The sequence below is a fragment of the Anomalospiza imberbis genome, chromosome 8 (genome assembly GCF_031753505.1).
Source record: "Anomalospiza imberbis isolate Cuckoo-Finch-1a 21T00152 chromosome 8, ASM3175350v1, whole genome shotgun sequence".
NCBI lineage: Eukaryota > Metazoa > Chordata > Aves > Passeriformes > Viduidae > Anomalospiza > Anomalospiza imberbis.
In genome coordinates, this window is record NC_089688.1 from 35,195,287 (window position 1) to 35,219,897 (window position 24,611).

The following is a 24,611-nucleotide window of genomic DNA, read 5'->3' on the forward strand; positions in this document are numbered from 1 at the left end:
CCCGAGCGGTGCTGATCTCGGGAAGGGAAGGCAGGGAAGGGAGGGCTCTGGAGCCAGGAGCGGTGCTGATCTCGGGAAGGGAAGGCAGGGATGGGAGGGCTCTGGAGCCCGAGCGGTGCTGATCTCGGGAAGGGAAGGCAGGGATGGGAGGGCTCTGGAGCCGGAGCGGTGCTGATCTCGGGATGGGAAGGCAGGGATGGGAGGGCTCTGGAGCCCGAACGGTGCTGATCTCGGGAAGGGAAGGCAGGGATGGGAGGGCTCTGGAGCCAGGAGCGGTGCTGATCTCGGGAAGGGAAGGCAGGGATGGGAGGGCTCTGGAGCCCGAGCGGTGCTGATCTCGGGAAGGGAAGGCAGGGATGGGAGGGCTCTGGAGCCCGAGCGGTGCTGATCTCGGGAAGGGAAGGCAGGGATGGGAGGGCTCTGGATCCCGAGCGGTGCTGATCTCGGGAAGGGAAGGCAGGGATGGGAGGGCTCTGGAGCCCGAGCGGTGCTGATCTCGGGAAGGGAAGGCAGGGATGGGAGGGCTCTGGAGCCCGAGCGGTGCTGATCTCGGGAAGGGAAGGCAGGGATGGGAGGGCTCTGGAGCCCGAGCGGTGCTGATCTCGGGAAGGGAAGGCAGGGATGGGAGGGCTCTGGATCCCGAGCGGTGCTGATCTCGGGAAGGGAAGGCAGGGATGGGAGGGCTCTGGAGCCCGAGCGGTGCTGATCTCGGGAAGGGAAGGCAGGGATGGGAGGGCTCTGGAGCCCGAGCGGTGCTGATCTCGGGAAGGGAAGGCAGGGATGGGAGGGCTCTGGAGCCCGAGCGGTGCTGATCTCGGGAAGGGAAGGCAGGGATGGGAGGGCTCTGGAGCCCGAGCGGTGCTGATCTCGGGAAGGGAAGGCAGGGATGGGAGGGCTCTGGAGCCCGAGCGGTGCTGATCTCGGGAAGGGAAGGCAGGGATGGGAGGGCTCTGGAGCCGGAGCGGTGCTGATCTCGGGAAGGGAAGGCAGGGATGGGAGGGCTCTGGAGCCCGAGCGGTGCTGATCTCGGGAAGGGAAGGCAGGGATGGGAGGGCTCTGGAGCCCGAGCGGTGCTGATCTCGGGAAGGGAAGGCAGGGATGGGAGGGCTCTGGAGCCGGAGCGGTGCTGATCTCGGGAAGGGAAGGCAGGGATGGGAGGGCTCTGGAGCCCGAGCGGTGCTGATCTCGGGAAGGGAAGGCAGGGATGGGAGGGCTCTGGAGCCCGAGCGGTGCTGATCTCGGGAAGGGAAGGCAGGGATGGGAGGGCTCTGGAGCCCGAGCGGTGCTGATCTCGGGAAGGGAAGGCAGGGATGGGAGGGCTCTGGAGCCCGAGCGGTGCTGATCTCGGGAAGGGAAGGCAGGGATGGGAGGGCTCTGGAGCCCGAGCGGTGCTGATCTCGGGAAGGGAAGGCAGGGATGGGAGGGCTCTGGAGCCCGAGCGGTGCTGATCTCGGGAAGGGAAGGCAGGGATGGGAGGGCTCTGGAGCCCGAGCGGTGCTGTTCTCGGGAAGGGAAGGCAGGGATGGGAGGGCTCTGGATCTGGAGCGGTGCTGATCTCGGGAAGGGAAGGCAGGGATGGGAGGGCTCTGGAGCCCGAGCGGTGCTGATCTCGGGAAGGGAAGGCAGGGATGGGAGGGCTCTGGAGCCCGAGCGGTGCTGATCTCGGGAAGGGAAGGCAGGGATGGGAGGGCTCTGGAGCCGGAGCGGTGCTGATCTCGGGAAGGGAAGGCAGGGATGGGAGGGCTCTGGAGCCCGAGCGGTGCTGATCTCGGGAAGGGAAGGCAGGGATGGGAGGGCTCTGGAGCCGGAGCGGTGCTGATCTCGGGAAGGGAAGGCAGGGATGGGAGGGCTCTGGAGCCCGAGCGGTGCTGATCTCGGGAAGGGAAGGCAGGGATGGGAGGGCTCTGGAGCCCGAGCGGTGCTGATCTCGGGAAGGGAAGGCAGGGATGGGAGGGCTCTGGAGCCCGAGCGGTGCTGATCTCGGGAAGGGAAGGCAGGGATGGGAGGGCTCTGGAGCCCGAGCGGTGCTGATCTCGGGAAGGGAAGGCAGGGATGGGAGGGCTCTGGAGCCCGAGCGGTGCTGATCTCGGGAAGGGAAGGCAGGGATGGGAGGGCTCTGGAGCCCGAGCGGTGCTGATCTCGGGAAGGGAAGGCAGGGATGGGAGGGCTCTGGAGCCCGAGCGGTGCTGTTCTCGGGAAGGGAAGGCAGGGATGGGAGGGCTCTGGAGCCCGAGCGGTGCTGACGTGCTGCCGGAGCTGCAGTGACTCCGCAATGGCTGAGCCTGCCGGCACTGAGCTCATCCCGCAGCCTGCCGGGGAAACCTGTCCGTAGCTCCTCCGACTGCTCGGATCCGCGCTCGGGGTACGTGGTGAGCACATTTTACTCTACGCTTGGGGGATTTTTCGTATTTTTTGATTTATTTTCCTTCTCTGTCCTCTCCGTGCGTCCCTGGACCAATCGATGCATCACTCCTCATCTGATCCCACTGTTTAGAGGACAGAGAGGGAAAATAGAAGCATATGCAGCAGGACGGATTATTTTTTTCAGCCTTTTGCAGTGTGGATCGTAAAAATCTCTGTAAATGTGTCTGCTCAAGCAGCCTACAGGTTTTATCTGGAGTGCACTGCAGGCAGGGACTCCCTGGGTGTGCAGCATGAGGAAGTGAGGTTTCTGCCTACCTGTGCTCCTTCATTAGCGTCTACCTGTGCTCACTAATGAGTGCCTAACTATGCTCCTTAATTAGTGCCTGCCTGTGCTTATTAATCGGTGCTTACCTGTGTGATGTCTCTGTAAATACGGATGTAATGTGCGATAGACAGACAGACAGACAGATTTGCTGCACGTGACCCATCTGCTGCCTAAGGGCTCTGTAGGCTCCGTTTGCAGGTGAGCTGTTTGCATTCTGTGTCTGAGGCTTTTTCCCCGTTCCCCCTCCCGGGGGGTGATAACCACGGCTCTGATTTGCGAAGCTCTGCTCTCGGATGCCAGGAAGGGGATGGCTCTGCCTGGCACTGGGGCCCAGCTGCACCTTCCTGCTCCTTCTGTTCCTCAGGATTTTATGGAGTCTCTGTCGTGCGTGATGCTGCTGAAGTGCCAGGGTCAGACTGCTGCTGGATCTCCTCTGCAGCTGTGGGTGGTGGTGTCTGGGGTAATGCCCGCCCTGATGAATTGCTGTGACAAACAATCTGTGTCTGTGCTCGCCGAGGAGCTGATTCGGGCATTTCCTGTTTGCTGAACTCTGTGCACGGCGTGGCTCAGAACTGCTTCCCACGGCAATCCTGTCCTCACAGGAGAGCAGGCTCCCCAGGCTGGATGGGCCTGACATTGGTGTCCCTGTCCCTGGTGTCCCTGACAGCCGGACACTGGTGTCCCTGTCCATGGTAGGGCTGGACTGGGATGTGCTTTAAGGGCCCTCACAACCCAAGCCAGCCTGGGCTTTTGATTCTATTCTCTGCTATTTAACCCAAAAAAAGAAAGTTCTTTCATTTTTCTTCCCAGCTGCTTGCTCTCTCAGTCATTTTAAATGCGATTTATCTCATCCAGATTCTTTTTCCTTTCAGTTCATGGGATGCCTCTACTGACACTGCTAAAAATGGAGACAGAAATTAGCATACACATTGGAGTCCCGTTGACTTTTGCCTGTTATTTCACACATTGTGATACAGCCAGAGAAATGTGTGTAGTACAAAACAATAATTTCCTGGCAAGAAAGGCTCACAGCTGTCAGCCTGGGCTCTCAGCTGACATGCAGCATCCTTAACCTGCCACCTCTCTGCACTTGGGCTCCCCTCTCTGTGTAAGGGCTTGCTGGTGCTCAATATATGCTCAGGAACTGAACGTTTCTCAGGGCAGATTACTTTAGTTTGCAGTGCAATTTCTGCCTGGTTTGTGTTGGCTCCTGGCAGCTTCCTGACCCACAACCCTTGCTCTTCGCCTGCAAATATCAGACTGGCAGGAATTTTAGTGTTTGCAGTGGTGATTAAGGGTTTGCAGTGGCACCAGCATGAGGCTACAAGAATGGCCTGACCAGAGGAAAGTGCATTTGTCACCAGGGCCCTGATGGAGAAAATAACACCCCACTTGAATAAGGCTTTAAAGAATGTGCTGAAGGCTCATGGGTTGTCTTGACAAATACCAGTCTGGGATGTATTTGTGGAACTGTGTGCCTGTAAATCCTTCCCTTGGTATGTGCTCAGTTGTCAACACCTCCCACGTGGTGAAGTTTCACCAAGTTTCCCAGTGCACTGTCAGTTTACATGAAGAGTAAAACTTTGCTTTTTTTTCCTAAAATGCATCTCTATAATATTACTTTTTATTGCAGATGGCTTGAATTCAAAGTAGCATCAGCAAATGAATGTTAACAAGTGAAGGCCTTTAAATAATGATCTTTAACATCTTCCCTTAAAACGTGTGTTCTCAGCTTGTCACCTTCTGTGCTGCAGCTCTTCATGTATGATCAGGAACAGAGGCTCAGCTTAAATGGAAAAACAATTTAAAAAGCAAGTCCTAAAAATTGTACACATCCCGGTTGACTGGGATGTAAGATTAGAATGCATCCAACCCCTCTGGGAGCGAGACTAACAGCACTGAACAATTTTAAGACACATAAGAACATTTGTATGAATGTATTTTATGGTAAAAGCTGACAAATATTAGCCAATACATCAGAAATCCAAACAAAATCACTCGTGGGATCCTGTCTTTCTTTGCCCACACTGGGCCAGAAGCAGGTACCTGCATGCAGAGAAGAAGAGAGCTTCCTTCTCCCAGAGCATCGAGTGTTGGCTGCTGTACTGACAAAATGCTAATGCATTTCTAGCAGTCATTTCACCTGGAAAGCTAATTCCTGATTTTCCTTTGCAACTACAGCCAAGTGTGCCATGCCCAAATAAACCCCCAAAGGTCTCAGAGTTGAACAGAACTCTGTAGAAATGACTCTAATGGAGAATGGCATGGTGGCAGACTTTTGAAAACCTCTTCATTCCTGTGCAGACCCGCAGCTCTTTGCAGGCACACGTGATCAGGGATTTGTTATTTGCTGCTGGTGGGGAATCCACATGAGGGTTCAATGGAGTTCATCTGTGGAGCAGAGGCAGTGCCTGAGGAGACACAGCTGGGAAAGGCTTGAGAGAATGTCTGGAGGATAAATGGGTTTCCTCAAACACACAGGCCAGCAGCAGGGTGTGGAGTCTTGGCTGTCCTCAAATCCAGTGCAGATCCTGGGGTTGGAGCTCTTGCACTGGTGCTGTGGTCACTCGACCTTGACAAGGTCACGTGCCAACAGGGACTCTTCAAAAGGGTCACTTTAAGCTGCAGAAAGTGGCTTTTCTGTCCCCTCAGCTCATGTTCCTGGCTCAGTTTTCCCTGTTGGTGGTTCCAGCTCAGCTGGCCCAGCCTGGAGGCACCGCTGCCCAGGGAGGGGCTGCGGGCTGGGCTTCAACACCACAGCTCTCCCACACTCCCTGGGGTGGGATCATGGACTGGGCTGGGCTGGGATAGGGTTAGGATTAGGATTAGGGCTTGGGAGGGTGCTCAGAGCTCATCCCATTCCTGTAACCACCCAGATTTACCCAGCGTGAGGCACAAAGTGTGACATTCACATTCTCTGGACAGAGAGACACAGTTCTGTCTCTCAGGAGAAGCACAGAGAGGAGAAGAGAAAACAATCTTTATCTCAGCCCCTTGGTTTTGCCCATGTGGAATGTGGTGTGGAGATTGTTCACCTGCAGTGGTTGCTGGGCTGGATCCTGGTGAAGTTGTTTGGGGTCAGTGACCACCTGAACCCAGCTGTGTTGGGCTCTCAGCAGAGTCAGGAGTGTGAGTTAGTTGATAGGTGAGTCAGTATGTAGAATAGTACAGTCTCTCTTTAAATAGTATATTAATGTAGTATAGTAGAGTTTTAATAAAGCAATCCTTCAGCCTCCTGATCTGGAGCAGACATCATCATTTCTTCCCTGCATCCGGGGATCAACACATTTTCCTCTACACACAGGGCTGAGGTGCCACGAGGTTGGCCAGGGTGTGTTAAATGAAATTTGCTATAAGCATTTATCAGATCAGGCCATAGTCACTGGCCACTGTGCCTGCTCCGTTTGCTCCCAGGGCTGCTGTGCTTGTTCTCAGTGTCGCTGTTGATGATCCCTGCTGTGCTGTTGTCCCCTCTGAGCACTGGGCTCGGGGTACCCTTGCGTGGGGTTTGTGACACTTGCTTGTGGTACAATGGAATGGTCTTGAAGGAAAATTTATTTGCTTGATGTGCAGTATAAAAAGCAACTGGAAAACATTCAGTGGTCAAGATTTACCTGTTCCATCCCAGATAACGCCTGCACTGGTTAAAAGCCTTTTCTCACCAATCAAAATGCTTTTGGGATTTCTGCTGTGGCTACTAATGACTAATTAAAAACTTGCTGTACTGCTGGATCCCAACTTCTCCCTGCCTGAGCTCTCCATGTTCCCAACTGTCACTGAAGGAGGCAGGATGGATTTGGGGATAGTAAGGCAGCCCTGGTACATCCCAGAGCTGTTCCCAGGTGTCACTGAAGGAGATGGGATGGATTTGGGGTTTGTAAGACAGCCCTGGTACATCCCAGAGCTGTTCCCAGGTGTCACTGAAGGAGATGGGATGGATTTGGGGTTTGTAAGGCAGCCCTGGTACATCCCAGAGCTGTTCCCAGGTGTCACTGAAGGAGGCAGGGTGGATTTGGAGTTTGTAAGGCAGCCCTGGTACATCCCAGAGCTGTTCCCAGGTGTCACTGAAGGAGGCAGGGTGGATTTGGAGTTTGTAAGGCAGCCCTGGTACATCCCAGAGCTGTTCCCAGGTGTCACTGAAGGAGATGGGATGGATTTGGGGTTTGTAAGACAGCCCTGGTACATCCCAGAGCTGTTCCCAGTTGTCACTGAAGGAGGCGGGATGGATTTGGGGTTTGTAAGGCAGCCCTGGTACATCCCAGAGCTGTTCCCAGGTGTCACTGAAGGAGATGGGATGGATTTGGGGTTTGTAAGGCAGCCCTGGTACATCCCAGAGGAGTTGGGAGCACCTGGGGAGGCTCCTGCAGGGCTGGCCCCGGGGCTCAGGCAGCCTTGTCACAAAGGGGGAGCCCTTTATTGTCTGTGCTGCCTCTGGAAGGATTCCTTGCACAGTTGGGCACTCCCACCTTTGACTCGTGCCTGCTCTTTCCTCAGTGTTTCCCCCTCCAGCTGCTGCTGGGGGAGCCCAGAGCTGGCAGAGCTGGGGGCTCCTGGCACCCCCAGCCCGTCACAGCCCCACTGCTCTGCCTCTGCCCCTCACCTCTGGGGAAGGGGGCTCAGCCTGGGGAAAAGGGTGCTCAGGGGGGCCCTTCTGGTCAGGCTCTGCTCCCAGGGAACAGGGACAGGAGGAGCAGGAACGGCCGGGGAGGCTCAGGGTGGACAGTGGGAAAAAATATTTCATGGAAAGGCATGTCCAGCCCAGCCACAGTCTGTGGATGTGGCACTGGAGGACATGGCTAGTGGTGGCCTTGGCTGTGCTGGGCTGACAGCTGAACTCAGTGAGCTCAGGGGTCTTTTCCAGCCATAAGGATTCCACTGCTCTGTGACTTAGCAGCACAGTCAGAGACAAATCAAAACGAGCCTTTGGAACAAAGGGTGGTCTTGGGTTTCGTTTTCTCTCCTTTCCTGAATACACAGCTGGTTCCTGAATTGGCACATGCAGAAATTCCAGTTCCACATATGGCCAGTCCCAGTTTAAAGGGACAAAACCAGCACTGCCCAAGCCCTGGACTGTGCTGGTTCGCAGAGTTGCAGTGGGAGGGAGTCTCATCAGGTTTTATTCCCTTGGGATACGCTCAGGCAGAGCAGGAGTTAAAGGAGCTGTTGCTTGGTGGGTGCCTTGTTACCTGTCAGTCACGCAGCAGGCCCAGCAGCCTGACCTGCTTCCAGCCTGAGGGAGCTCTGCCAGGCAGCACTTCCTAAACAAAGCCTATTTCTTCCTTTCTTTGGTCAGGAATTTATTTTTTTTAATTCCCCTCTTACTAAAATATCAGTGGTGTGTGTCCTAGGACTGCCATGGTCTTGGCCTGATAAGGTTTTACAACCACAAATCGAGTAAAACAACATAGTGGAGAAGCAAGGAGTGCAGCAAATAGGATATATCATGGGTCTGAAGAGGAATGGAAAAGCCAGGAATGCTTAAAGGCTCCCTGGAGTTGTGCTGCAGGAAATAAGAGGAGGGTTTGGATGCTGAGACAGGAAAGGCAGGGCACAGGGATGGGGAGAGTCACTAGGGCTGGTGTCAGAGTTAGCATCAAGAGCAGGTGCAGACAGATATAGACATGGTCTTTTCCCTCAAAGCTGGTTTTGATGCTTTGGGAGTTTGGGGGGTGTGGGGTTGGGTGGTTTTTTGTTATTTTGTCTGTTCAAAGGGAAGATAAGAAATGGGAGTGTGAGAAATGAGTTTCTTCAGCAGTGCCCAGCGACCAGCAGGATCCCAGACTGGTTTGGGTGGGAAGGAGCTCAAAGCTCATCTGATTCCACGCCCTGCCATGGGCAGGGCCACCTTCCAGGAGCCCAGGTCGCTCCAAGCCCTGTCCAGCCTGGCCTGGGATGGCAGGAGAGGGTCAGGCTCAGCCTGGCACTGACAGAGGTTCCCTCAGGGAACGTGAGCAGACCCCTTGGAGCGCCCAGAGCTCTGCTGCTGTGCAACACAGAGCTCAGTAAAGGACTTGTGAGAGTCTGGGGGAAAAGCCCTAGCGTAAAGCTTTTTTCTCCTCCTTTCCCTGTAAATTCCTTGCCATTGTGGTGTGAGGGTTCTTTTTCCTTCCAAGAGCTGGGCTGAGGTTTGGGTATGTTCTGCTGTAAGAGCAGTAACAGTTCCATGAGGGGAACAAGTTGTTGTTTAACTTGGTGTTCTGCATAAACATGTGAAAGTAAAGAGAAATAAATGCTCTGCTAAAAATATCCTTGCTGTTGTTTAAAAATAAGCCAGTCAACGACTGAATTTGAGACTGAGGAGTATTACCCAGGCACGAATGTTTCCTTTTCTGCTTCTGTTTCCATGTCAGTCACCACGGGGCTATCAGGGAGAGGCAGTGAGCAGACGTAGCTCCCGGGAAGGGATGTCTGCACAGGCAGGGCTGCACTCGTACATCCCCAAATTGGGAGTGAAGGGCAGGAGCAAAGATCCAAGGGCTTGTTAAAACAGCAGCTGCAGCTCTGGGACGGAGTTTGGAGGTGTTGCTGTACTCCAGCACTCACAGGCACCGGGTGATTCAGTCCCTAATGAGCCCCGGCTGTGAGCAGGGTGCTCCAGCTTTACTGAGGGGTGCTGTACTTGTGGCTTTAGGAACGCTATTTCATGCCTGCTTATTTCATATTAATGACACTCATCTATTTAAGGTAACATGCGTGCCAACTTCGGTCCTTCCAGCTTCCCTGGAGCTCTAAATTCCAAGCTGCCTTGACTCACATAGAGTAAAATTTTCTGAGATGTTTTTTCATGCTCTCCATCACCCAAACCAGTTTTGTTACATCTAAATTTAGGCCATCAGCCACGCAGGCCTGGTAGGAGTCATTTGTTCCACCAGTTGTTATTCATTGCTGTTGTGTTTTCTGCCTAAACCCACTGCTGGCTCTGGCTTGTGTCCTGCCCACCGCTGACAATGAAGTGTATAGAGCATCAGAAATGGGAGGTGGAGACCTCGCTGGGCCAAGCTGTCCCCTGGAGATCAGAACCTTCTGTCATTTCCTCTGCAGCCCCCAAGAGGCCCAGGGCACTGATTCCCACACGTGTCTTAGTGCAGCGAGTGCTCAGAAGCCAGCCTGCCCTCAGAAATGTGCCACTGCCTCAGTTGTTGTCTCCTCGTGAGCAGAGGGCTGGGAGGGAGCTCAGAGAGAAAAGCTCTGTGTGAAATGTCACATTTGGCAGCCCTGCAGCACCTCTTCAGAAAGTCTCACTTGGATCCTGAAATATTTGTAATATTCTTGCTGGGATATAGGATTTGTTTTGGTTCTTTTAAAAAAAATTGCAACACATCGACTTTGAAGATGAAGCATAAAAATTATTTTTAGCACTTGATGCTAAGTCATCAGAGATGATAAAGGAGAAAGAACAACATTTATAGCTCCCTTCTCTTTGGCAACAGCAGAGAAACTCCATCCTCCTTCCTGGCTGAGTAAGGAGCTTTCCTCAAAGTTGACCTCAAATCCCACCCAGTGCCACCCTGCCATGGCAGGGACACCTCCCACTGTCCCAGGTGCTCCAGCCCCAGTGTCCAGCCTGGCCTTGGGCACTGCCAGGGATCCAGGGGCAGCCCCAGCTGCTCTGGGCACCCTGTGCCAGGGAACAATTCCCAATTCCCAATGTCCCATCCATCCCTGCCCTCTGGCAGTGGGAGCCATTCCCTGGGTCCTGTCCCTTCATGCCTCGTCCCCAGTCCCTCTCCAGCTCTCCTGGAGCCCTCCAGGCCCTGGCAGAGCTCTGAGCTCTGTCCAGGTGAGCACCCCCAGCTCCCCCAGCCTGGCTTCAGATGGGCTTCAGTTGCAAAATCGGGCTTTAAAATTCTCGATTTTAATTAAACATAAGTGCTTCTAAAAATTCAAATGCCATTCTAAAACATTTCAGTTTCATTTTTGACAGCATCTCAATTTCTCATCTTAATGTTTTGACTAAAATGATTGAGAAATAAATCCATCACAAAAAATGTTCCAGGCAGCAAAGTTTGCCCCAGCAGCTGTGTGGGGTAGTGGAGTGCCCATCCCTGGAGGTGTCCAAGGAACTCCTGGAGGTGGCACTCAGGGCTCTGGGCTGGGGACAAGGTGGGGACGGGGCACAGGGGGACTTCATGGGCTGGGAGGGCTTTTCCAGGCAGAACAATTCTGTGACCCTGTGTGTCAGACGCTGCCTTGTGCCTGCAGCCTGTGGGAGCTCTCTGGAAGCTCAGTCACTGCTCTGCAGCAGTTATTGCCCTTTTTGAAAAAGGAGAGGAAAAGGCAGAGGAGCAGCGGGTTTGGCCTCCATGGCAACGGCAGCGGCTGCGCTGGGCTCCAGCCGTGCCCGGGGAAGGTGCTCCGGAGGATGGGTTTGCTTTCAAAATCTGTTTGCTACAAGCCCTTTGCCGGTGAAGAAAGTCGTGTTTTCCCCCATGCAGGGCTCTGGGATCCCCCTGGGGGCTGCTGGGGACAGGCTTGCCCTGGAGTAAAGGGGAGCAGGCAGGGGAGCTGAGCACTGAAAGCCCCTGTTCAGCTCCAAACAGGACATTTACTCCCATTCCCCCTGGTTTATTTCCTGGAGTAAAGGGGAGCAGGCAGGGAAGCTGAGCACTGAAAGCCCCTGTTCAGCTCCAAACAGGACATTTACTCCCATTCCCCCTGGTTTATTTCCTGGAGTAAAGGGGAGCAGGCAGGGGAGCTGAGCACTGAAAGCCCCTGTTCAGCTCCAAACAGGACATTTACTCCCATTCCCCCTGGTTTATTTCCTGGAGTAAAGGGGAGCAGGCAGGGGAGCTCAGCACTGAAAGCCCCTGTTCAGCTCCAAACAGGACATTTACTCCCATTCCCCCTGGTTTATTTCCTGGAGTAAAGGGAGCAGGGCAGGGAAGCTGAGCACTGAAAGCCCCTGTTCAGCTCCAAACAGGACATTTACTCCCATTCCCCCTGGTTTATTTCCTGGAGTAAAGGGGAGCAGGCAGGGGAGCTGAGCACTGAAAGCCCCTGTTCAGCTCCAAACAGGACATTTACTCCCATTCCCCCTGGTTTATTTCCTGGAGTAAAGGGGAGCAGGCAGGGAAGCTGAGCACTGAAAGCCCCTGTTCAGCTCCAAACAGGACATTTACTCCCATTCCCCCTGGTTTATTTCCTGGAGTAAAGGGAGCAGGCAGGGGAGCTGAGCACTGAAAGCCCCTGTTCAGCTCCAAACAGGACATTTACTCCCATTCCCCCTGGTTTATTTCCTCCTCTGCTGGAAGGCTCCCAGCCCATGGCGTGGGTTGGAAGTGCCCAGGGGCAGGTTGGACACTGGGGCTTGGAACAACCTGGGATGGTGGAAGCCATGGCAGGGGTGGAGTGAGAGGAGCTTTGAGTTCCTTTTCAACCCAAACCAGCCTGGGATTTTAAGGATATAACAAATACAAGGGTCAGACTGCTGAAAGAAATGGCTGAGTTTGAGATGCAGAGGTTGCAGCCTTTCCTGGGGTCTGTCTCCCCTCCCAGAGGTGTTGCTGATGTGTAATCAGGGGCAGTCTGCTGGATTCTGTCCTTGGGGGGGTCGGGGCTCGTGCCCTCTTCCCTTTGAAGCCAAGCCAGTGCACGGAGCTGCTGTGAGCAGTAGCTCTGGCAGCAGGAGCACAGCCAGCCCTGCTCTCCTGGGGGTTTGGAGGCTCTTTTAAATTGGGATTCTCTAGTGCTTCAGGCTAATATTGATTTTTTTTTTTTTCTGGTTTTGTTATTTCATTATTGAAGTATTCACCTCATGTCTCCTGCATGACATGAAAATTTCATTCTTCTGCTTTCTTACTCATTCTCTCATGGAATCCATTCTAAAACTCTCAACTGCACCTTGTATTTCTCTTTTTAAAGAAGATGCTGTTCATTCATTCACACCTGAAAACTGAACCTGATGGTCACTAATATTTTAGTGGTTTGAACAGATTTATGTCTGCAGAGATGTCAGAATTCTCTGTGTATCTCTTCTGCACCAGCGTTTGGCTGCTGCTCGAACACCCTGTATCTCAAAACCTGATGCTCAGAAGCTTTGTAACCTTGAGGGCTTTGTTAAATCCATGTAAATTTGCAGGATGTGTTTGAGATTCAGTAGTGCCAGCACAGGAAGGAAAACAAGACAGTCCCTTTATGTAAATGGCATCTGCATTCTTGCTTCTAATTAAAAAATTGAAGGGAAAAGCTTTCTGTAATTAAAGGATGTGTTTGCTAATTTGTCACAGGCTGGACTCTTGGGCAGTTCTGGTTGGATCATTCTGGAAGTGACTTCCAGCTTTCCCTCTCCACAGGAACAGGCTGAGCATTCACCTTTCTCTGGTCATAAATGCCAAGGGCAGGGCAGGGGTGAGCAGGGACAGGACAGTGTCTGTTGGTCCAACCTGGATATAGCAATAAAGGCAACCCAGATGGGGAAGAAATGAGGATGTCTGCTCCAGATCAGGAGGCTGAAGGATTGCTTTATTAAAACTCTACTATACTACATTAATATACTATTTAAAGAGAGACTGTACTATTCTACATACTGACTCACCTATCAACTAACTCACACTCCTGACTCTGCTGAGAGCCCAACACAGCTGGGTTCAGTTGGTCACTGACCCCAAACAACTTCACCAGGATCCAGCCCAGCAACCACTGCAGGTGAACAATCTCCACACCACATTCCACATGGGCAAAACCAAGGGGCAGAGATAAAGATTGTTTTCTCTTCTCCTCTCTGTGCTTCTCCTGAGAGACAGAACTGTGTCTCTCTGTCCAGAGAATGTGAATGTCACAACCCGGGCTGCTGGGCCTGGAGCTGTGCCATTCTGCAGACACCTGCCCAGGTGTGGGGCGGTGCCAGAGCTGGGGGATGCCCTGGGGTGGGCTGGGGAGTTTCTGGGGTGGGTCAGCTGCTGCTGCTGAGCTGCGGCAGCTCGGGGTGTGCCAGTGGCAGCCGCAGGTCGCCCAGCTGGGTCGTACCTGTGCTTCTACCCACCCACCCAGGCGGGCTCAGCCTGGCAGATGGGGATCTCAGCCCTTCCCAGCCCACCTGAGACCCCGCTCAGGGACCCCCTGGGCTGTCCCTCCGTGCTGTGGGCAGTGCAGGGCCCAGGGATTTGGTGGGGTCTGGCCCATGGCTCAGGGCTGTGGTTGGGGTGAGGAGCTCTTTCCCTGCCTGGTCCCATCCAGGGGGATCCTGCAGCCTGTGGAAAGGCTGGAGGGATGCTCCCAGAGCCAGCCCCAGTGGGGCACTTGGCATCCCTGCCAGGCTGCTGGGGCTCCTGGGGCAGGGGTTCCCATTCCCGTTCCCATTCCTGTTGCCATTCGCATTCCTGTTCCCGTTCCCGCTCCCGTTCCCGCTCCAGCCCAGCACAGGCACCCGCAGCTCCGGGATGCGCTGTCCGGCTGGCAGCAGCCGAGCTCCCAGGCCAGCAGCGAGACGTCACCTTTGCTTTTGCATGCAGCGCAGGTAGAGGCTGCGAGTCTCTCCCTGCTCGCTGAGCCCCGGCCCCCATGCAGGCTTTGCATTTGATTTTTTTCCCCCAAGAAACCGTTTCCTGTTGTAACGTAACCAGATGGGGAGGGTTCAGTGGAAATACCTCGGGAGAGGCTGGCAGAGCAGTGGATCCAGGAAGCAGATCCTCCCCGTACGGTTGGCACGGTTTGGTAAGTTCCATCTGAAAAATGAAAAGCTGCTCCTCTGCTGAGTCACAGCCCCTCGGAGCTGGAGCCGTGACAAGCCGGGAGCCGCCGCGCCGCTGGCCTTGAGGCAGAGGTGAGCGGAGGGCTCCGGGATCCTGCCCGCCTGCTTTTCTCGCCTGAAATGATTTTTTAAATCTCATTAAAGTGCTCCGTAAGCTGACCGCCGTCTGCGGGAACGTGCAGCGGCACTGGTGGCCCGCAGGGTGGGGGTGGCACGGCTGTGCCGGGGCACATCCCGGGCACATCCCGGGCACATCCCGGGCACGGAGCGGCTGCGGGCGCTGCCAGCGGCTCGGGATGCGCGTCCCGGGCAGGACCGAGCCCTGGCCCGGGCTGGCAGCAGCCGGAGCGGCCCTGCCGGGGCCGGAGGGGCCGGAGAGCCGTGCCCGGTGCCAAGGGCAGTTCTGCCGGTGGCGGTGCCGGTGGCGGGGCCGGCGGAGCTCCTCCCGCAGCAGCGCCGGTGCCGAGGCTGTGCCGGAGCCGCTCTCCCGTTCCGGGCTGTCCTCGCCGCCACAAACCCCTGTGCAGCCCAGGCCCGGGGCTGCTCCGGGCTGGCACCGGGCTTTGTCTGCTGCGGGCCCACAGCTCCGTCCGTGCCCCCGTGCCCAGCTTCGGGCACGGTCCCGGGGCTGCACCGGCACGGCCCCAGGTGATTGTTTCCTGGAGCTTTTTATCTCCTCTTGTCCCCGGAACTGGGTGTCAGGTCCAGAGGAACTTATACAGGGAGCTGGGATTGCTGAAGGAAAGACAGGAGGGCTCCCTCAGAGCAGAGAACCTGCCGGTAGGACAGGGACACAGGAACATTTCCTGAGCACCTGCAGGTAGGACAGGGACACAGGAACATTTCCTGAGCACCTGCAGGTAGGACAGGGACACAGGAGCATTTCCTGAGAACCTGCAGGTAGGACAGGGACACAGGAGCATTTCCTGAGAACCTGCAGGAAGGACAGGGACACAGGAGCATTTCCTGACTACCTGCAGGTAGGACAGGGACACAGGAGCATTTCCTGACTACCTGCAGGTAGGACAGGGACACAGGAGCATTTCCTGTGCACCAGTAAAATGTGGCATTTGACACCTGAAAGTAATTCTAGTTCTGTTGAAATGCTGCCAAGATATGTATTATCTGGACAGAAAAATGCTCTTGGGCTGCTGTTTCCAGTGTATCTGTGGTCATTTCAATCACAGATTTGGTTTTTAAAGCAGATCTGAAGTTGTTATTATTGTTAGACATGTTTTCCTTGTACTTTTTAATGAGCTTTTAAGAAGTTTTTCGAAACTCAGTATCTTTGGGAGCTGTGGTGTTGCTGATCCGTGGGTAATCCGCACACCTCCAGCTGCCTGACCACTGCAGGTCACTGTGGCCTGAGCTGACATCCCTGAGGGATGGAGCAGAATCATGGAATCATAGAATCACAGAATTGATAAGGTTGAAAAACCCTTGGTGATCACCAAATCCAGCTATTGACCCACACCACCACCATGTTTACCTCTAACCCATGTTCCTGAGTGCCACATCCGCATTTTTTGAACACTTCCAGGGATGGTGACTCCATCACTGCCCTTGGCAGGACTGGACAACCCTTTCTGTGTAGAAATATTCCCTGATCTCAAACCCAAGCCTCCCCTTAGTGCGACGTGAGGCTGCGTGCTCTCATCCTGAGGAATTCAGCTGGGGACTCTCCTCCCGGCCCCTTGCCCCCCTCCTGAGCCTCTGGGCTCTTCCCTCTCCTCCTGGCCCAGCTCTCCCAGCTGTGTCACCAGGACCTCTGTCCCACCCCGCTTTGCACCAGGCAAGAGTAAGGCAGGAGCTGTGATTTCAGCACAGGAACAATTAAATGGGGAGGACAATACTCTCCCCCAAAGGCAGAGTGCAGACACCAGGGAGTGCCAGTCCTGGCCTGCCTGTCTGCTGCAGGTCGGGGTGATGGGCTGGAAGGGCTGGGCTGACCTGTGGGGGCTGCTCTGGGGCTGGGGGCTGCCCCCAGCACCAGGGACTCAGCTCCTGCCTTTTCCTGGCCAGTGGTGGTTTGGCCCCAGGAGCAGCAGAACGGTGGGCAGCTGCTCCCAGGGTTTGTGGTGTGTGATCCCAAGTCAAAGATTCATCTTGCCACCGCAAAAGTAATTTCATTTCCTGACAGTGCCCACAGGGTGGTTTCTTGTTCTTGCATTAGTACAAAAAAGTAACAAACATCCTTTTCACCTACACAGTATCAATCATTTAATAACTTCCTGTTCAATGTCCTTCCAAAAAATCACAGAGCCTCACTCTTCTATTACCTGGTTGCACCTATTATGTTTCATTTAGGAGAATTTGAGTGGAGAGTGGATTAATGAGCACCTACCATTTAGTTTTCTGCAGTATCATAATGCTTTTCCTCTGATTTCACGTCTCCTGCCACTGTAATACCTTATTTACATTGCTGTGTGCACAACAGATGTCCTCAGTGATGACTTGATCTTTCCTCCTAAATCTCTGTGTGCAGGATATGTCAAATTGTATTTTTAAATGTAGATTATCTTGTACTTTCACGGATTGCATTTTGTGTTGCTAAGTTACCTATTTTTTCTAATTTGAGGTTATTGTTGTTGGGTTTTTGTTTTTGTTTTTTTTTTTTTTTTTTTCCTTTTGCCTGCCTTGTCCTCTTTCCTGATTGACCTAGATAATCCTCTGTTATCAGCAGGTTTTTATGTCCTGCCCTTTACCAGGTCACCAGCCCTGGGCCTTAGAGCTCGCAGCTGGGAATCTCCTCCCCGGAGCAGTAACTCCTTTGTGTGGATCCCCAGCGTGCCTGGAGTTTGTTACACATCACACTGCTCAGTCTCCTCTCGGGGCTGCACGGGGTGGGGCTGTTGGGGTGCCCTGGCTGGGCCAGCAGCTGCGCTCAGCAGTCCCTGTGGGCCACATCCAGCTCAGATATTCTGTGATTCCACAGCTCTCGAGCACTTAATCACAGCAGGGTCCGACCCTGAGGTGTCCTTGTGAACCTGAGATCCGGATTTCCAGCCTCACCTGCCCATCGCCTTTGGGTGCCAGCACTCACTGAGGTCGCTCTGCTGCCCCAGGCACAGCCCACGTTTCTCAGCCCCTCTGCCTGCTGGCAGCCGCTGCCTTGCTGGGCAGCGTGGGCTTCTCCCCTGGATGCAACGAGCCGTAGGAATTTGCATCCTTTCGATTGAAAAACTCCCAGGAGCAGAGCAGCCACAGCCCTTGCTGTTCCTAACGCTGCCCCTCCGGGTGCCCAGAGCTCTGCAGAGCCGCAGTCCCTCTCTCAGTGCCCTGAGAACGGCCAGGCTGGGCTGGGGGACACATTCCCGCGGGGAGCGCTCTCTGCAGCATCCCCTCCGGGCTGGGGGACACATCCCCGCAGGGAGCATCCTCTGCAGCATCCCCTCCGGGCTGGGGGACACATCCCCGCGGGGAGCATCCTCTGCAGCATCCCCTCCGGGCTGGGGGACACATTCCCGCGGGGAGCATCCTCTGCAGCATCCCCTCCGGGCTGGGGGACACATCCCCGCGGGGAGCATCCTCTGCAGCATCCCCTCCGGGCTGGGGGACACATCCCCGCGGGGAGCGCTCTCTGCAGCATCCCCTCCGGGCTGGGGGACACATCCCCGCGGGGAGCGCTCTCTGCAGCATCCCCTCGGCCATCCCGGCCGGGCAGAGCCCGGTGCGGCGCTCCCGGAGCAGCGGTCGGGAGCGGGCGGGGTCAGGAGCCAGACGGGCACAGCCCTTCCTCGGCTGAGGATCAGCGCAGTGCCAGCAGCCACTTTCCCTGAAGGAGTAAATGCAGAAGGCTAAACGGCTGGAGAACGCTGGACTCAAATCCCAGATTACCCAGCTGCCACACTGACCCAGGGCAGGAGCGGGCTGCTCTGCAGCTTCCAGCCTGTCACGGGAGCTGTCGGTGGGAATGCTTCCCCGGGTCACGATGTAGCACGTTTCACACGGAAAAGCAGGGCCGGTGCTTCTCCTGGTCATCTGCACATCTGAGGGGGAGATTCCTGCAGGGGAGGGGTTCCCCAAGAGGAGGCATCAGCCAGGAGAGGCCACTTGGGAATGAGTCGCTTGGCCTCAGAGGTGAACTCCAGGAAGTCAGTTTTAGTGACCAGTGGAGAGCACTAGCAGAGGCAGCCGTTGAAGTTCCTCTTTTCCCTTTCCCCCCTTTTTTTATTCTTGTTGTTGTTGTTGCTGTTGTTAGTCTTGTTTAAAAAAAAAAAAAAAAAAAAAAAAAAAAAAAAAAAAAAAAAAAAAAAAAAAAAAAAGTTATAGAGTTCTTGCGTTGAAAATAAGATTTTCCCAGAGAAATGGATCAGAGAATCCCAGAATGGCTTGGGTGGGAAGGGACCTTAAAGCCCATCCAGTGCCACCCCTGCCATGGCAGGGACACCTTCCCCTGTCCCAGGCTGCTCCAAGCCCTGTCCAGCCTGGCCATGGATACTTGGATGGGGCAGCCACAGCTGCTCTGGGCAGCTGGTTCAGCCTGGGGCTCTTGGACTGGAGATGTTGTTAACGTGAGGTTGAAGCAGCCTTTTCTTCCCCCGGGCTCTGGGGCTGCCATGGTGCCAGGAGCCTCACACCGCCCCGCTGATGCGTTCAGTGAGGCTGCAGGCCAGCGCTATCTGCACCCCAGGCACACCGACTCCAGAGGTTCATGCGGCATTTCAAATCAAATCAGCTCTGAACAATCGGATTCCAGCTGCAAAGTCCTCAGCCGTGTGCATGTGGTGCGTGCAGAGCCCTCCCGGCAGAGCTGCCCTGGCCAAGGGCAGCAGCACAGCGTCACCTCCGTGCCCGGGGGGCCTGGGGGCCGTGCCTCCGTACCCCCATGGGCACAGGCTTTGGCTCATGCCACACCAGTGCTTCCCACTTCTCTGAGTGCTTTTCCATGTGCCTGTAGCCTTTTCCTTCCCACCTGTTGCTCTGCCTCTCCTCTGGAAACAGCAGCTTTGTTCTGCCAGGTTGGTCAGGGTTTCTGGCTCATCATGGGAGGATATTTTGCCTCTAGCATTTTATTCAGTCATCTTCCAGGGACTTCTAGGGGCTTTTGTTATAAAATCCTTTTTATAATGGATCTTTTCCGTATAGTTGGAAATATTTATTTAGCCTAAAGGAGCTCCAGGAGAGCTGGAGAGGGGCTTTGAAAAGGGCCTGGAGGGCCTGGAGAAGGGGGAATGGCTTCCTACTAGCAGAGGGCAGGGATAGATGGGATAATGGGCAGGAATTGCTCCCTGGGAGGGTGGGGAGGCCCTGGCACAGGGTGCCCAGAGCAGCTGTGGCTGCCCCTGGATCCCAACTGAACAGTTTCTGTGCTCTGAACTCGATTGCCGTCTCTGGATTAGGTCTCTCCCTTTACCCTCCCCAGCAATTCCCGTGCTGGAAGCTCCAGCTGGTGAAAGCAGCACCAGGCTCTCAGTTGCTCCGATGCAGACCTGCCTGCCCCCAGAATGTACCTAAAGCTCTCCTGATCTTCCCCAGGGACCATGTTCCCAGCTGAGCCTGACTGCAGGGCTGGCACCGGCTCCCAGCAGAGCCCACCCTGCCAGCCCTCGCCCTGGCACAGCGGACTGGGAGGGACAGGAATGCTGTTAATCCCTGGCACCGCTGCCCCGGCGGGTGCCACCCCCTCACAGCACATCCCAGCCACCCTGGGAGTGTGGGCATGCTCCTGCTTTCTTCCCAAATCTCTGTTTATGGTTATTTGTGGTGGTGTTGCTTTATGTTTACTATTGTGTTTCTCAGCCGAGGATCAGTAACAGGGCAGAGGTGGGCTGGCATTAGGGAGGAGACTTGCAGCGTGTCACAGAAAGGTCATTTAAACCAGGATATTTAGTAATGAAAAATCAGGTTTGAAATAATCTGATCCTCACTTTTCCAGGCTGCATGAACAGCTTTTCACTAGAGCCTGATGGACATCTCCCAGCTGTTTGCATTTGGGAGATTAATCCACTTTCCATTCAAATTCTTGTCTGTTGCTGTGAAATGTCAATTTTTATCTTGATTTAGAGCTGGGCACACACCTACTGAGAAGTAAAACACTGTCAAATAGAAATGTAATTTTTGGATAGTCTGGGTCAGCCTAAAGAAAGATTCCTACTCCCATCGGTGTTTTTTCCTGCTGCCCCATTCCTCACAGCTGAATTTAATGATGATGAATCAGTCTGGAAATTAACCTTAATTCTGAAATCCAAAGCACAGTGGTTTTGTTGCCACTGTTGAGTCTGTTATTTTTCAAGCTCATTTATAAATTGAATAAATCCAAGAACTGAAAATCTTTTATAAGAGTGTAGCAATTAAATACTGCCTTTTCCATCCTCAAATCCAGCTGTGTTGTGTGTTGGTGCCGGAGAGGGTTGGAGAGGTAGCATTAAATAGTTATTTAGGGATGTTAATAACATGCTTAAAATGTTTCCATCAAGTGCTTTTGGATCGTGCGATGCCATCTGTGTTACAGCTGATTTAGTTAATTACACAGGCATGAATTCCCTGGGAGAAGGGATGGCACAGCTTGTTTGAGAGCACGAGAGCGCAGTGACACACTATAAAACTTGTGGAATTGGGTCTGAAATATATTCCTCACCAATAGTCCTCCCCAAATTACACTGAGTTGCTGCAGTTGAACAGATCCTTTGGATGGGTGTGCTACTGGAGCTTATTGCAGAAACTCCAATGGATTTTAGTACCTTAAATATTGGGGATTATCTGAGAAAAAGGAGAAATTACTTCCCTACCTAGTCACCTGTTTTTAATTAATGATTGCTCTTTCTGCAAATTAGCCCTAAGAGTTGTACAATTGAGCAGGTGTCCTGCTTTAAAACCTGCCTGCTGGGACTTAGCAGCAATTGTGTCTGCCAGCATTGCATTCAGAGACTGTCCTGAGCTGGGACCCGCAGGATCACCCAGGGCAGCCCCCGGCCCTGCTCAGGCACCCCAGAATCCCACCTGGGCATCCCCGGAGTGCTGTCCAAACGCTTCCGGAGCTCTGGCAGCCTCGGGGCTGTGCCCATTCCCTGGGGAGCCTGGGCAGTGCCAGCACCCTCTGGGGGAAGAACCTTTCCCTGAGATCCAACTAAACCCCCTGGCACAGGTCCAGATGCTCCCTATAGCCATAATTAGCTTCATAATTGACATCCAGCTATGGTTTTCATTTAAAACAAAACCCAAAAACCTGTGTGAGGCTTAGGATGAAGAACCAGAGGGTGGGATTTCGATCCCTGGGTGTGGCACAACCAGGTAACTTCACACACAAGGGCAGTCTGCCCAGAGCAGCCTGGAAGCTGCAAATGTAGATCCCACAAAGGACATGATCCACCCATCAATGAGTTAAAGCCAACAACGGTGGAAGGATTAATCTTTGAGGAAAAATTCAGGTCAGTTGGGATTTGACATGTGTCTGTTACAGCTGCTGCTGGAATTGGTCTAATCCTCAGCAAAACTTGGGCTAGACTTCCATCTGCAGAGATGTCAGGGCTGGGGGATGAGGGGTGGAAATCTTTTGACTTTAAAGCAGATATCATTTCATGAAAGATAGGTTTCAGAGCTTACTTCACACTGGGAAGCACTGAGCTGGTTTTTTATTGCCTTTCTGGAAATGGAGACTTGCTCTACAGCAGGCAGCTGCAGGTACCAGGGAGTGTTAACTTTGCAGTGTGGGGAGCCTGCAACTGTCTCAGCAAGAGCATGGACCAGTCAGATGTGCCTCTGTGGAGGTCTGGGTTGGGTCACCCACTCCCTTGTATTTTTTAAAAAAGGAATTTTATCAAATTAGTGTCAATCTAAACAGCACAGAGAAAAAATCCTCATGGAATGTCCAGGGAAGGGAACGGAGCTGGGAAGGGGCTGGGGAACTCCTGGTGGAGCTGGGAAGGGGCTGGAGAACTCCTGGTGGAGCTGGGAAGGGGCTGGAGAACTCCTGGGGGAGCTGGGAAGGGGCTGGAGAACTCCTGGTGGAGCTGGGAAGGGGCTGGAGAACTCCTGGGGGAGCTGGGAAGGGGCTCAGCCTGGAGCAAAGGAGGCTCAGGGGGGACCTTGTGGCTCTGCACAGCTCCTGCCAGGAGGGGACAGCCGGGGGGTCGGGCTGTGCTCCAGGGAACAGGGACAGGAGGAGAGGGAACGGCCTCAGGCTGGGCCAGGGCAGGCTCAGGGTGGGCAGCAGCAGGAATTTCCCCATGGAAAGGGGGTCAGGAATTGGAACTGCCCAGGGAGGGCTGGAGTGCCCATCCCTGCAGGTGTCCCAGGAACTCCTGGAGGTGGCACTCAGGGCTGGGGACAGGGTGGGGATGGGGCACAGCTGGGACTCCACGGGCTGGGAGGGCTTTTCCAGCCCCAGGGATCCTGGGATTGGGTTGTTTGTGTGAATCCATGGGATCTGCATGTGCAGGAAATGCAGAACAGAGCCCTGTGTGCAGGACAATTTGTGTCTTGGCCCGCTCAGTCCTCTTCCCATGCAATTCCCAACAGGTTTCCTTCTCACCCTGCAGCTGAGTGAGTGATGCACTGTTTATATGGATATAGGACAAATGTTTGCATGGATAAAGCCCAAAGCACAGCTCCAGCACGGGACACGATTGCATGCCTTAGCATGAAATTCTTTTTCAGAGGAAAACTCATTTTCTTGCATTCGGATCTCCCAGCTGGTGCAATCCTAAATGGAACGTGGGAATTCCTCATGTGAGAAAGTGGGAACTCAGCCATTACATTTTCTTTCTCTCATAGTATTTCAAGGTGCACCAGAGACTCAAAAAGATTTGTTTAAACTAATAAATCAGAACAATTTGTCAAAAGCAGAGAACACCAGTGCTCGCAGGGCTGTGGCAGATGTTGGAAATGTTCCATATTTGTAAGAACAGAGTTCTGCTTTCAAATATTGGTACCCTGGGTAGGGATTAATTCACTTATTTTTAAGCATGGTGAAACATTCATTTCGGCAACTACTACCTAGAAAACACATTTCCCAATTAGTCTTGATGTCTGAATTGCAAGTCAGGAGGCAAAGGGAGCGCTGAGCCCTGCTCAAGGCAGCTCTGATGCATTATTGATGCTGTTTTCAATATCAAACATGCCAGGAATCAGATGCATAATCTAGTCTCCGAGCATCAGAAGTATGATGACCTTTCTGTTTTATTACAGTGATGTGTCTGATAGCTGCCCCTTCTATGTAACTGATTGGAAAAATAAAGGAGAAATCCAAGGGCAGGTGACTGTTTTCCAGGGAATGTCTCCTGTGCCCAGTGCTGTGGGGAGGGGGAGCTTGGGACAGGCCCTGCTGAGGGTCTGTGCTCAGGCACCTCCCAAGGTCCCCACGTGTCCCCAGTGCCAGAGCAGAGCCCTGGAGCAGCAGCTGTGTCCCCTCAGCCCAGGAGGAGCCACCTCCTGCCTGCTTCTGGCTCAGCACACTGCTGCTGACTGGGGAATGTTCCTGTGGCATGTTTTTCTCCCAGTATTTGTGATAAAGGTTCTTTCAAGCCTGGCCTGGCAGCTGGCCCCGGGTCCCAGCTGTGCCCAGGGCGTGCTCCAGCAGACACGGCTGCTCTGGCTGCAGGGCCACACTTGTGGGAGCACAAGCCACCTCTGTCATGGCTCCAACAATGGCACTTGTCCCCGTGCACACACGCAGGGTCGTGGCTGTCACCGGGAGCTGCCGTGCCCCGTTCAGCCCTGTTTCCATTCTTACCCTGGGAATAACAGCCCAGCGTGTCCAGCTCTGTGGGGCAGCTGCCAGGGCTGGGCTCTGCTGGCCCCAGCACCAGATATACATCAATGTGTGTGTGTATATCTATACGCACATACACACACACACCTGGCTGCAGCATCACACCTGGGCTCTGCCATCCTGCCCACTGCTGTGCAAAGGGAAGGCTCCACCACCTCCTCCTCGGGGCTGGACATTTGTGACATGGTTTAGTGGGCACATGGTCATTCCTGGACTACCCTGTGCAGGGCCAGGAGTTGGAGTTCAATGTTCTAAGCAGATGCTTGGCATGAAATGTGTCAATTCATACCGTTAAGCCTTCGTAGCATTCTAAAGAAAATGAAAAAGCTGCATCACTGTAAGTATCAGGATCTGTGGCTCCACAAGCTGACCTCAGACAGAATTCCCACCCAGTGACCTCTGCTCCACGGTACCAACTCCTGAGTTTCCTTTTCTGTAAGCACACAGATGTGAATTCTCTCAGCCCTCCCTGTCAAGAAGAATCCTGTTAGCAATTACTCTCTCAAATCCCTGTACCATGC

General features: G+C 53.9%; 1 protein-coding gene across 14 annotated transcripts in view; it reads left to right on the top strand.

Moving 5' to 3' along the window:
• The first annotated feature begins 2,237 nt into the window (after positions 1–2,237).
• The window catches only part of JAKMIP3 (Janus kinase and microtubule interacting protein 3), a 54,261-nt gene continuing 31,887 nt past the window's right edge, over positions 2,238–24,611 (top strand). For all 14 annotated transcript variants that reach the window (XR_011001597.1, XM_068198366.1, XM_068198367.1 and 11 more), the window contains exon 1: positions 2,238–2,369. The gene's annotated coding sequence lies outside the window, so the exon portion shown is untranslated. The remainder of the gene's footprint in view (positions 2,370–24,611) is intronic.